We start from the raw sequence: 9,353 nt of genomic DNA, 5'->3' as shown, positions 1-9,353 counted from the left end.
GAGAGAGAGAGAGAGAGAGAGAGAGAGAGAGAATTATGTTCCCTTGCCAGCTCTGTTCAAACCTTCAAACCATCATCCTGCTTGGAATGTTGTGATTTTATTCTCTATGGCTGGGGAGATCATGTGAGACCTATTTAAACACGATTCATTTATTCCTCCATTCAACAACTATTTGAATCATTTGTTGAATGCTAGCAGCCTTTCGTGGCATCTTACTAAACCTGAAGGCAGCCCAGGGGACTTACTATCAAACTGACTGCAGACATGTGTAAGATCATGAGTGGGAAAGGGTAGGATGCAGTATGACTGTGGTTAATGGAAAAGACCTTGGGAGGTCAGCCAGCCCATATCCCTACTTCATCACAGGATCTTGGTTGAATATATCCAGGATGTGTATCTGAGATGTTGCCAATGCAGGTTGTTAATCCCTGGCAATTTCCCAATTAGGAACAACTCCTCACAGATTCCCTCCACATATCTGTAAATATGTCTTTCCTGCAGGGTTTGAGTGGTTTAAATTGTTGTTTACTTGGTATTTGCCATTTGGCCTCAAACTCCCAACACAATGTCTGCTAGTAAAGGCTAGCGCCAGCTTTTGTCCCAGAGTATAATGAAGGGCATGTTCTGATTTCTTCCCTAAACATCTTCCTCTTACTTTCCATACCTGCTCTTTTGAAGGATGGATAAGCATCCTCACCACACTGGAATACAGCACAGGTTTGAAACAGAAAATCACTAGCTTTCTTCTCCTGACCTCGCGTTGACGTCTTCATATTCTTTGCACATGAGCCTGTCTCCAGACAGTCATCGCTTGGAAGCCTTGATTTGTGCCACGGATGTCTAACCCATAGTTGTCTAATAGCACTGATTAAAAACTTATTTAAGTTTATTATATAAAAATGATTTAAGTATCTGAAAAAGCAATAATAGTATCCGGACCCTTCCTTGTCTTCAAAGAGCTAAAGTTTTTTGTTCGTTTGTTTGCTTGCTTGCTTGCTTGCTTGTTTTTGGAAGGGAAGCAAGATTTGAAATAGAGCAATTAAAAGCACATAACGGGAGCTACATGTGATACTTCAAGGTGTGAGTCCTGTGAAAGTGGAAACAGAGGGTATGGCAGTGTGTGCAGGAAGAAGGGAAAACTTATGAAAGAATTATCCTTGACTTGTGATAGTGGTGATTTATGGGGTGTCTGCTGTATTTAAAATATTGAATATTTTAAAGTATTTTTCATCACTTTTATTTCTGTGTACATGTGTATCTGTACATAGACCCATTTGGTGGCTGCCCATGGAAACCAGAAGATGTGGGCTGGCTTTCAGGGAGCTGAAGTGACTGTGAGCCACCCAATGTGTTTGCTGGAAATCAAACGCAGATCCTCTATAACAGCAGCAAATATTCTTAACCACTGAGCCATCTCTCCAGTTTCATATACTGAATATTGATGCAATAAGTCCTTGGCAAGTTCTGTTCTGGCTAGTAGAGTCATTTTGGAAAAGGGACTCTGAACTGAGAAAATGCCTTAATAAGATTTCCCTGTAGGCAAGTCTGTAGTTTTTAAAATTACAGTTGGTGTGTCTAGCTGACTGTGGGAGGTGCTATTCCTGGGCTGGTGGTCATGGATACTATAAGAAAGCAGGCTGGGCAAGCCAATGAACAGCACTCCTCCATGGCCTTTGCTGTAGTTTCTGCCTCCGGGTTCTTTCCCTGACTTCCCTGAATGATGGACTACCACTTGTAAGATGAAATAAACCCTTTCCTCTCCACGTCCCTTATGGCGATGGTGTTTTATCACAGCAATAGAAACCCTAACGAAAGCATAGCCCTTTCCTTTGTGGTGTGTCAAACACATAAATAGATCATTTCAATGTAATTGGGTAGTGATTCAATTCAGTAATATTTATGGAATAACTATTTTGCTAGAGCCATGAAGACCCAGCAATATAGAAGGCAAACACCATCCCTGGTACATAGTCAGCAATATTTTCAGAGTATTTTCTTCATTACAAATCATGATTGATCCTTACTATGTAGGGCCTCTCAGTATCATTTTTCATGCTAATTTCTTAAAGTAAGAATTTTGTTTCTGATAAACCACTCTTCTTTTGCCTACTATTTGTATGGCCCATATATTCTACATTTGCACGTTTAGTATTTCCATGAGTTTTTCTTTGATAGGTGAGTTTAATCCAGGTGATTACTAATATTCCTCCATCATGATTTGTGGTTTTCCTTTGCCGTTCTTCCCCTGTGCTTTCTCAGTCTCTATTCCCATGTTTTGTAAGATTAGTACAATGATTTATATTCTGTGACTGGTTTGGGAGCCTGAGGCTTTCTTAAACTGAGTCTCAGGACTGTCATTCATGTTTCAACATAGCTACTTAACTATGATATTTTCAACTAACGTTTTTAAAGTGTATTTTCCTACAGAAGAGCTTTTTTCACCTGTCAATGTAATTCCACATGTTTTTAGTGAACGCAGTTGTGTCCAGTGATTCATAAAGTCTAGCTGAGGACAAGTCCTTCTCTCATGCACATATGAAGCTAGCTCCTATTCACACCCCCATCACTAGGCAACCTTTTATTCTTTTCCGTCCCTTTCCAAAACAATTACGTATTTCATGAGTTTAGTGTATATGTGTCTGAGTAAGCATACACACACATGCTGTGTGTGCACATGCATGGCCAGAAGGAAACAGCGAGTGTCCTCTTTTATGGCTCCCTGCCTATTCTTATGAGGGAGGCAAGGTCTTTCCCTGAACCAAGAGGCTCTAGTTTCCTCAGCTAGGCTGGCAGCCAGCACAGCTCAGTTATCCTTTTATTTCTATTTCAGAGCTAGTGTAAGAACTGGATGTGTGGGTGCTGGGATTTGAACTCTTATTCTCATAGTTGTTCACCGTACACTCTTAGCCACTAAGCCATCCCTCCCTTCAGCCTAAGTATCCAGGTTAGTCTCTTGTTGAGTATTTCAAATCACACAATATTTACTCCTTTATTTTTGGCTTTTTCTTTAAGGACCATCCATGTCCTATCACATAATATCACATATGCACTTTTATATTGTTATCTCATGTTTGGTTTATTTTGATTTATCTATTCACCAATTGATAATTTCGGGTTCCAGTTTTGTGGCTATCACAAACAGTACTGCTATGAACATGATAAATCCAATCCAATATGTAAGTCTTTATGTGCCCCTGGATACATACTGAAAAGCAAAATATTTCACTTCTAATGCTCATTTTAAATTTTTAATTGATACATAAAATCTGTACGTATTTGTGGGATACAGATGTATGTAATAAGTCAGGGTATCCTGTCTCTATCACCTCAACTGTTTACTGTTTCTTTGTGGTGATACTATTCAAACTCTTTTCTAACTATTTGGAAAGAAACCATTATTTGTCATCCACCATAGTTATCCTGTGGTTCTCTGGAACCTTAGAAGGCATTCGCCCTACTCCAACTGTACCACTATATTCAATAACCAGTCTGTCACTTCCTCTTTACTCTCCTTAGTCTCTGGTAACCACGACTGTACTTTCCACCCTCATGAAATCAATTATTTTAGCTACCACATATAAGTAAGAACATGCTGGATCTGTCTTTCTGTGTGTAACTTACTGCAGTTACCCTGATGCCCTTCAGCTCCATTCATGATGCAGCAAGTGACAGGATTTTATTCTGTTGTATGAGCGGATAGTACTCTGATGCACGTAGATAACACAGTTCCCTTGTTCACCCACTAGTGGACATTTTGGTGTGTTTCATGTCTTGGCTTTTATGACTACACCTTCATCCCTCTCTTCTTCCTTGTTTCCTTTCCTGAAATGTCTTTGTCTCTAAAAATTGAATCATATTTATCTTTTAAGTTCTACTTCCTCTAAAAATAAAAGCCTTTGAAAAAAACCTTTTTTATTTTATAAATTAATCTATTTTTTACACTCCATATTCTATTCCCAACCCCCATCCACCCTCCAACTGCTCCACTGCCCCCACCCCCTACCCCACCTGACCTCTAAACTCCCAGGGGTCTCCAGTCTATTGAGGGTTAGGTGCATCATCTCTGAATGAACACAGACCCAGAAGTCCTCTACTGTATGTGTGTTAGGGGCCTCATATCAGCTGGTGTATGCTGTCTGTTTGGTGGTCCAGCGTTTGAGAGATCTCAGGGTCCAAATTAATTGAGACTGCTGGTCCTTCTACAGGATCACTCTTCTCCTCAGCTTCTTTTAGCCTTCCCTAATTAGACAACAGGAGTCAGCTGCTTCTGTCCATTGGTTGGGTGCAAATATCTGCATTTGACTCTTTCAGCTGCTTGTTGGGTCTTTTGGAGGGCAGTCATGATAGGTCCCTTTTTGTGAGTACTCCATAGCCGCAGTAATAGTATCAGACCTTGGGACCTCCCCTTGAGCTGGATTTCACTTTGGGCCTGTCGCTGGACCTTCTTTTCCTCAGGCTCCTCGCCATTTCCATACCTGAAATTCTTTCAGACTGGAAAAATTATGGGTCAGAAATGTGACTGTGGGATGCCAACCCCATCCCTCACTTGATGCCCTGTCTTCCTGCTGGAAGTGGGCTCTATAAGTTCCCTTTCCCTACTGTCGGGCATTTCATCTAAGGTCCCTCCCTCCCTTTGATTCCTGAGAGTCTCTTCTTATCTTAAATGTGTTTATTATATGGTAATTTCTTTTTCTTATCCGTGTGTTTTTCTAGAAGTTGACATAGTAACAGGCACAAAATAGAACCTTACTAAATTTTCTCCATGTGTAGGCTGGAGAGGTGGCTCAGTGGTGAAGCGTACTGTCTGTTCTTCAGAAGACCTGGGTTGATTCCCACACCCACATGGCAGCTCACAGCATCTGAAACACCACTCTCAGGGGATCTGTAAGGTCTCTGAGGCTCTCTTCTGGCCTCTGAGTGTACTGCTCACACCTGGTGGGGATAGATAGTTACATGCAGAAAAAACAGCCATTTCATTAAAAAAAAAATTCTTCCCATATATTTTGTTACTATTTCTCTTATTATACTGATTCATAAGAAAATATAGTGATATATCTCCTAAAATAATAAAACCCTGATTTTATGTATAATAACATTCTGCTGGCAGCCTAATAAGTAAAAGATCAAACAATCCAAGATGCACATGAAAACCACCTGGAGAGCTTTTAACACTGTAGCAGTTTGTTGGGTATTATAGGACATATCTACTTGAGAAGCTGAAGTAAGGCAAAGAACTGCAACTTCAAGCCTGTCCAGCGACATAATGAGTTGACTAGGTAACTTAGCCTTGTCTCAGAATTTAAAAATCCCGAGGATGTAAATCAATGGCAGTGTGCTTGCCTACCATCCACAAGCCCCTAGATCCATTCCCAGTAAAGCACACACACGTGCATAAACACACACACACACACATACCAACATGCACATGCATGGGCACACCAAAATGCAGTGGTGACCCTACACTGGATCCAACCCTGGTGGTTTGACTTGAGGCTTCCTATCATTAGAGATGTTACAACCCAGTGCCAGCAGATCTGACTTCCCAGCTGTAGAGTGTGATACTCTGTAGAGTGTGAACACAGCTGCCCAGTTAGCTTCGGAGTAAACTGTAACCCTAGTAAACTGGAAGCCAGGAAGAAGGGTGAGGCAATAGGAACGATGCCTTGGCAAAGGTGTCCTCCGGCACAGGCTGCCATTTGATTTAACCTTGTGTTTTCCTGGCTTAAAGGAATACATGTTTTATTACATCCTCTGACTTGACTCTATCTACTTCTCTGAGAATATTCTTGTGCTTGTGGGAGCTTGTTTAGGGACAGGTGTTTAAGCGGTTTGTCCTTTGAGAACTACAGATCTGTTTTAACAAGCCCACACTGTTGGAATCTTACAATTTAACGACATAACCCTTGATGTAAAGAGAGATCACTGTTCTTTGCATCGCATCTGTAAAACAATATAAAGTGCTCCCAAAGCTGAGTGTCCTTGAACCCCACTAAGATGTTTCAACTTTGCATTACCATTCTAGGATTCTCCCTCTTCCTCACCTCCATCCCACAGCCTTCCTTTGGTCTTTTCTCTGCACAGCAGCAACCAGAGTGATCTCAAACCCTCCTAGTTTGCAGGTAGGAATACACAATGATGTGGCCACTTTGAGAAGTGTTCAATTTTCCCTTAAATAGTTGGACAGAATGTTACATGATCCAAGGATGACACTGCTGAGTACCCAAGAGAAATGAAAACACCTGTCTCCATACAAATTGGTCCATAAATAGAGATATTACTTATATTGAAACAAACTAAAGGCTATCAAGCAAGTAGTAGGTGAATAAATTATACAAAATACTTTGTTGACATGTATAACTTGCTAAAGAATGCAGTTCAAATATGATATAGGGAGGAGCTAAGGCCATTTTCTCTCTCACTTCTCTCTCTCTTTTCTTTTCTTCTTTCTCCCTTCTTTCTTTTTTAGAGTCTCACTATGTATTACTGGCTGGCCTACAACCCACTGTGTAAACCTTGCTGGTGTCAAACTCAGAGATCCATCTCCGTGTGCCTGCTAGGTGCTATGATTAAAAGCATGCACCATTTTATTCAGCCTAAGGGTTTCATTTGAGGATACAAAATAATGTTCTGAAGTTGAATGTGGTGATGGCTGTATAACTCAATATACTGAATGTCATTTAGCTATCTATATAAGGTGTTTTATCCCCTAAAAAAAAAATTAAAAATAAGTCCACTCTAGTCTCCATTTCTACCTCCACATTCTGGTTCATGTTTTCAACTCTGGCCCTTAACTCCTGCTGTGACATTCTCAGTGATCATTCTTGCCTCTCATATTATTCCAAGAATGATTTTTTAATGTGAACCAGAGCATATAATTACAGCATTTAAAACTCAACAATGGTTTATTTTGAAGCAAAATCCCATTTTCACTTAGAATGAAATTTGTCCATCTATAATAAATTATTTACTACAATTACTTGAAGTGGCTATTTCTTATGCCTACGTCTTCTCTACCACACCAGCCCTCCTTTCAAGTGTGAGATCACCTATTGTTGTGTTTGAATGTGAAATGTTGCTCATAGGCTCATGTGTTTGAACACTTGCTTTCCAACTGGAGGTACTTTTTTATGAGGTTGTGGATCCTGTAGGAAGTACAGTCCTGTTAGAGGAAGTGGGTCGCTCGAGACAGGTCTTAAAGTCTTATAGCTAGTCTCTACTTTCAGTTTATTCTCTGCTTCCTGAGTGTGGATACCAGCCACGTGACCAGACAGCTTCCTGTTTCCTCCTCCATGGCTTCCCTGCCTGCTGTCATGTTTTCCCCAGCCTGATTGCCTATATCCCTCTGGGAATGTAAGCCAAAATAGATCTTTTCTGCCTTAAGTTGCTTTTGTAAAGGATATTTTACCACATCAACATAAAACTAAGACACTTTCCATAAAGCATCTTTATTATTTTTCCAATATTGGTGTCTTTCATATGAAGACTGAGAATATAACGTTTGTACGAATCTGTACTTGCTAGCCTTTTCTACTTCTTTGTAACACCTAATTTGGTACTGTATTGGTTTTGTCTGGTTGGCTGGTATGTGTGTGTGAGTGTTGTTCTGTTAGTAACTTGTCTTTTTTTTTTTTTTTTTTTTTTTTTTTTTTTTTTTTTTTTTTTTTTTTTTTTTTGGTGTTTCAGAAGCTTTCAGCAAGAACTTTCTATTTACATAAATAACAATTGATGTAATCTGGCATTAAATTGCATATTTACAGTAATAAATTAAGCTAGTATAAACAGGAAACTCTGGACCCCCCCAAGAAAAAAAAGATCCATTTTTTTAAATGGGGATTGAATGGGGACCTTCGAAAGATCATCTATTGTTTGTATACAGAAATAAATTACACAAATGTTAACAGTTTACTAAGGGAGAACTGGGAAAGCCTTAAATAATCTGAATGATCACAGAGTTTCCTTGAAATAGCCCCTGCCAGCATTTCAGCTGATTCCAGCTTCTCCTCACTGTAGTCAATGCTTTCTTATTAGCTCTTTTGGCTTCTCTACCTTGGCACACCTGCCAGATTCTTTCCTGGAGACTGACTCCTTCAGCGAGCTCAACATTGTTACAGGTAGATGTCTGTGAAGATGAGGAAGATAGAAATGAAACAGCACAGAAGGAATAATATTTAGGGACATTTCAAACAATCTGACGACAAACATTCCTGAGTGTCTGATTTGTTCACTATAAAGCTCACCTTTTTTTTATTAGATGTTTTCTTTATTTACAATATCTCCTTTCCCAGGTTCCCCTCCTAAAGAAAAAAGAAAAAGAAAAGAAGAAAAAATAAAAAATAAAAAAAAACAAAAACTAAAACAATCCCCTGTTGCCTCCTCCCTCCCCCTGCTCACCACCCCACCCTCTCCCACTTCCTGGCCCTGGCATTCCCCTACACTGGGGCATAGAACCTTCACAGGGCCAAGGTCCTCTCCTCCAATTGATGACTGACTTGGCCATCCTCTGTCATACACATTAAAGCTCAACTTTTTAAAAAAGACAATTATAACAACTCTCTTCTTTCACATAATCTAAACACAAAAACAGATCTCTAGGAGACTCTACAGTTACAGAGACCATAGCATCATTTTTGTTTTTGTTTTGTTTTGCTTTTGATACAGAGTCTCTCTATGTATCCTTCACTGTTCTAGAGCTCACTGTACTAGACTGGCCTTGAAGTCACAGAGATCTGCCAACCTCTGCCTCCTGAGTGCTAGGATTAAAGGTTTTCACCACCATGCCCAGTGACATCATTACTTTCAAACTACTTTGACTACTTTGAGCCCAGGTGTTTGACTCACTTTCTGAATGTTTTAATGAGCCCTTTTGAAACTACTTAGTATACTGTGAGCTCCAGGGAATGAGAATATACCTGGAAAGTGCTCTAGGGTAATTTGAAGTATCAGAGAAACAAATACCTTTTCAGAGGCCCAATAAAAACCAACATAATAGCCAGTATATGTAAGGCAAGTCTCTGACCTGGATCTCTCCAGAAAGCCTTTTCCTTAGCTATAGAACATTAAAGCAAGAAATAGAAAGACCCAGTTTTTCATCTTTGGTATCATCAAGAACAGCATCTTTCCCAAACTTCTAAGGTGTAACAAAAGTTTTAAAAACAAAAAAGTTTTTCCTAAGAACATATTTCCCCTCAAGACTCTTGCTTCATTGAAATGTAAGCCTGTAAGATCACTCAGCTTTCCTTCTTGCTGTATTCTTGGTGGATATGGTTTTCTCTTGATACTGACTATAGAAGACTGAAATAAAAAATATCTCTCTCTCTCTCTCTCTCTCTCTCTCTCTCTCTCTCTCTCTCTCT

The 9,353-nt window shown here is 39.7% G+C and overlaps 1 protein-coding gene across 3 annotated transcripts in view; it reads left to right on the top strand.

Moving 5' to 3' along the window:
* Positions 1 to 9,353, top strand: part of Fam184b (family with sequence similarity 184 member B) — a 114,222-nt gene that overhangs the window by 1,131 nt on the left and 103,738 nt on the right. The gene's annotated exons all lie outside the window — the stretch shown is intronic.

This window comes from Mastomys coucha, unplaced genomic scaffold (assembly GCF_008632895.1).
Source record: "Mastomys coucha isolate ucsf_1 unplaced genomic scaffold, UCSF_Mcou_1 pScaffold22, whole genome shotgun sequence".
NCBI classification, from domain to species: domain Eukaryota; kingdom Metazoa; phylum Chordata; class Mammalia; order Rodentia; family Muridae; genus Mastomys; species Mastomys coucha.
The sequence above is the reverse complement of the archived record's forward strand: the minus strand, read 5'-3'. Positions and strand labels throughout refer to the sequence as shown.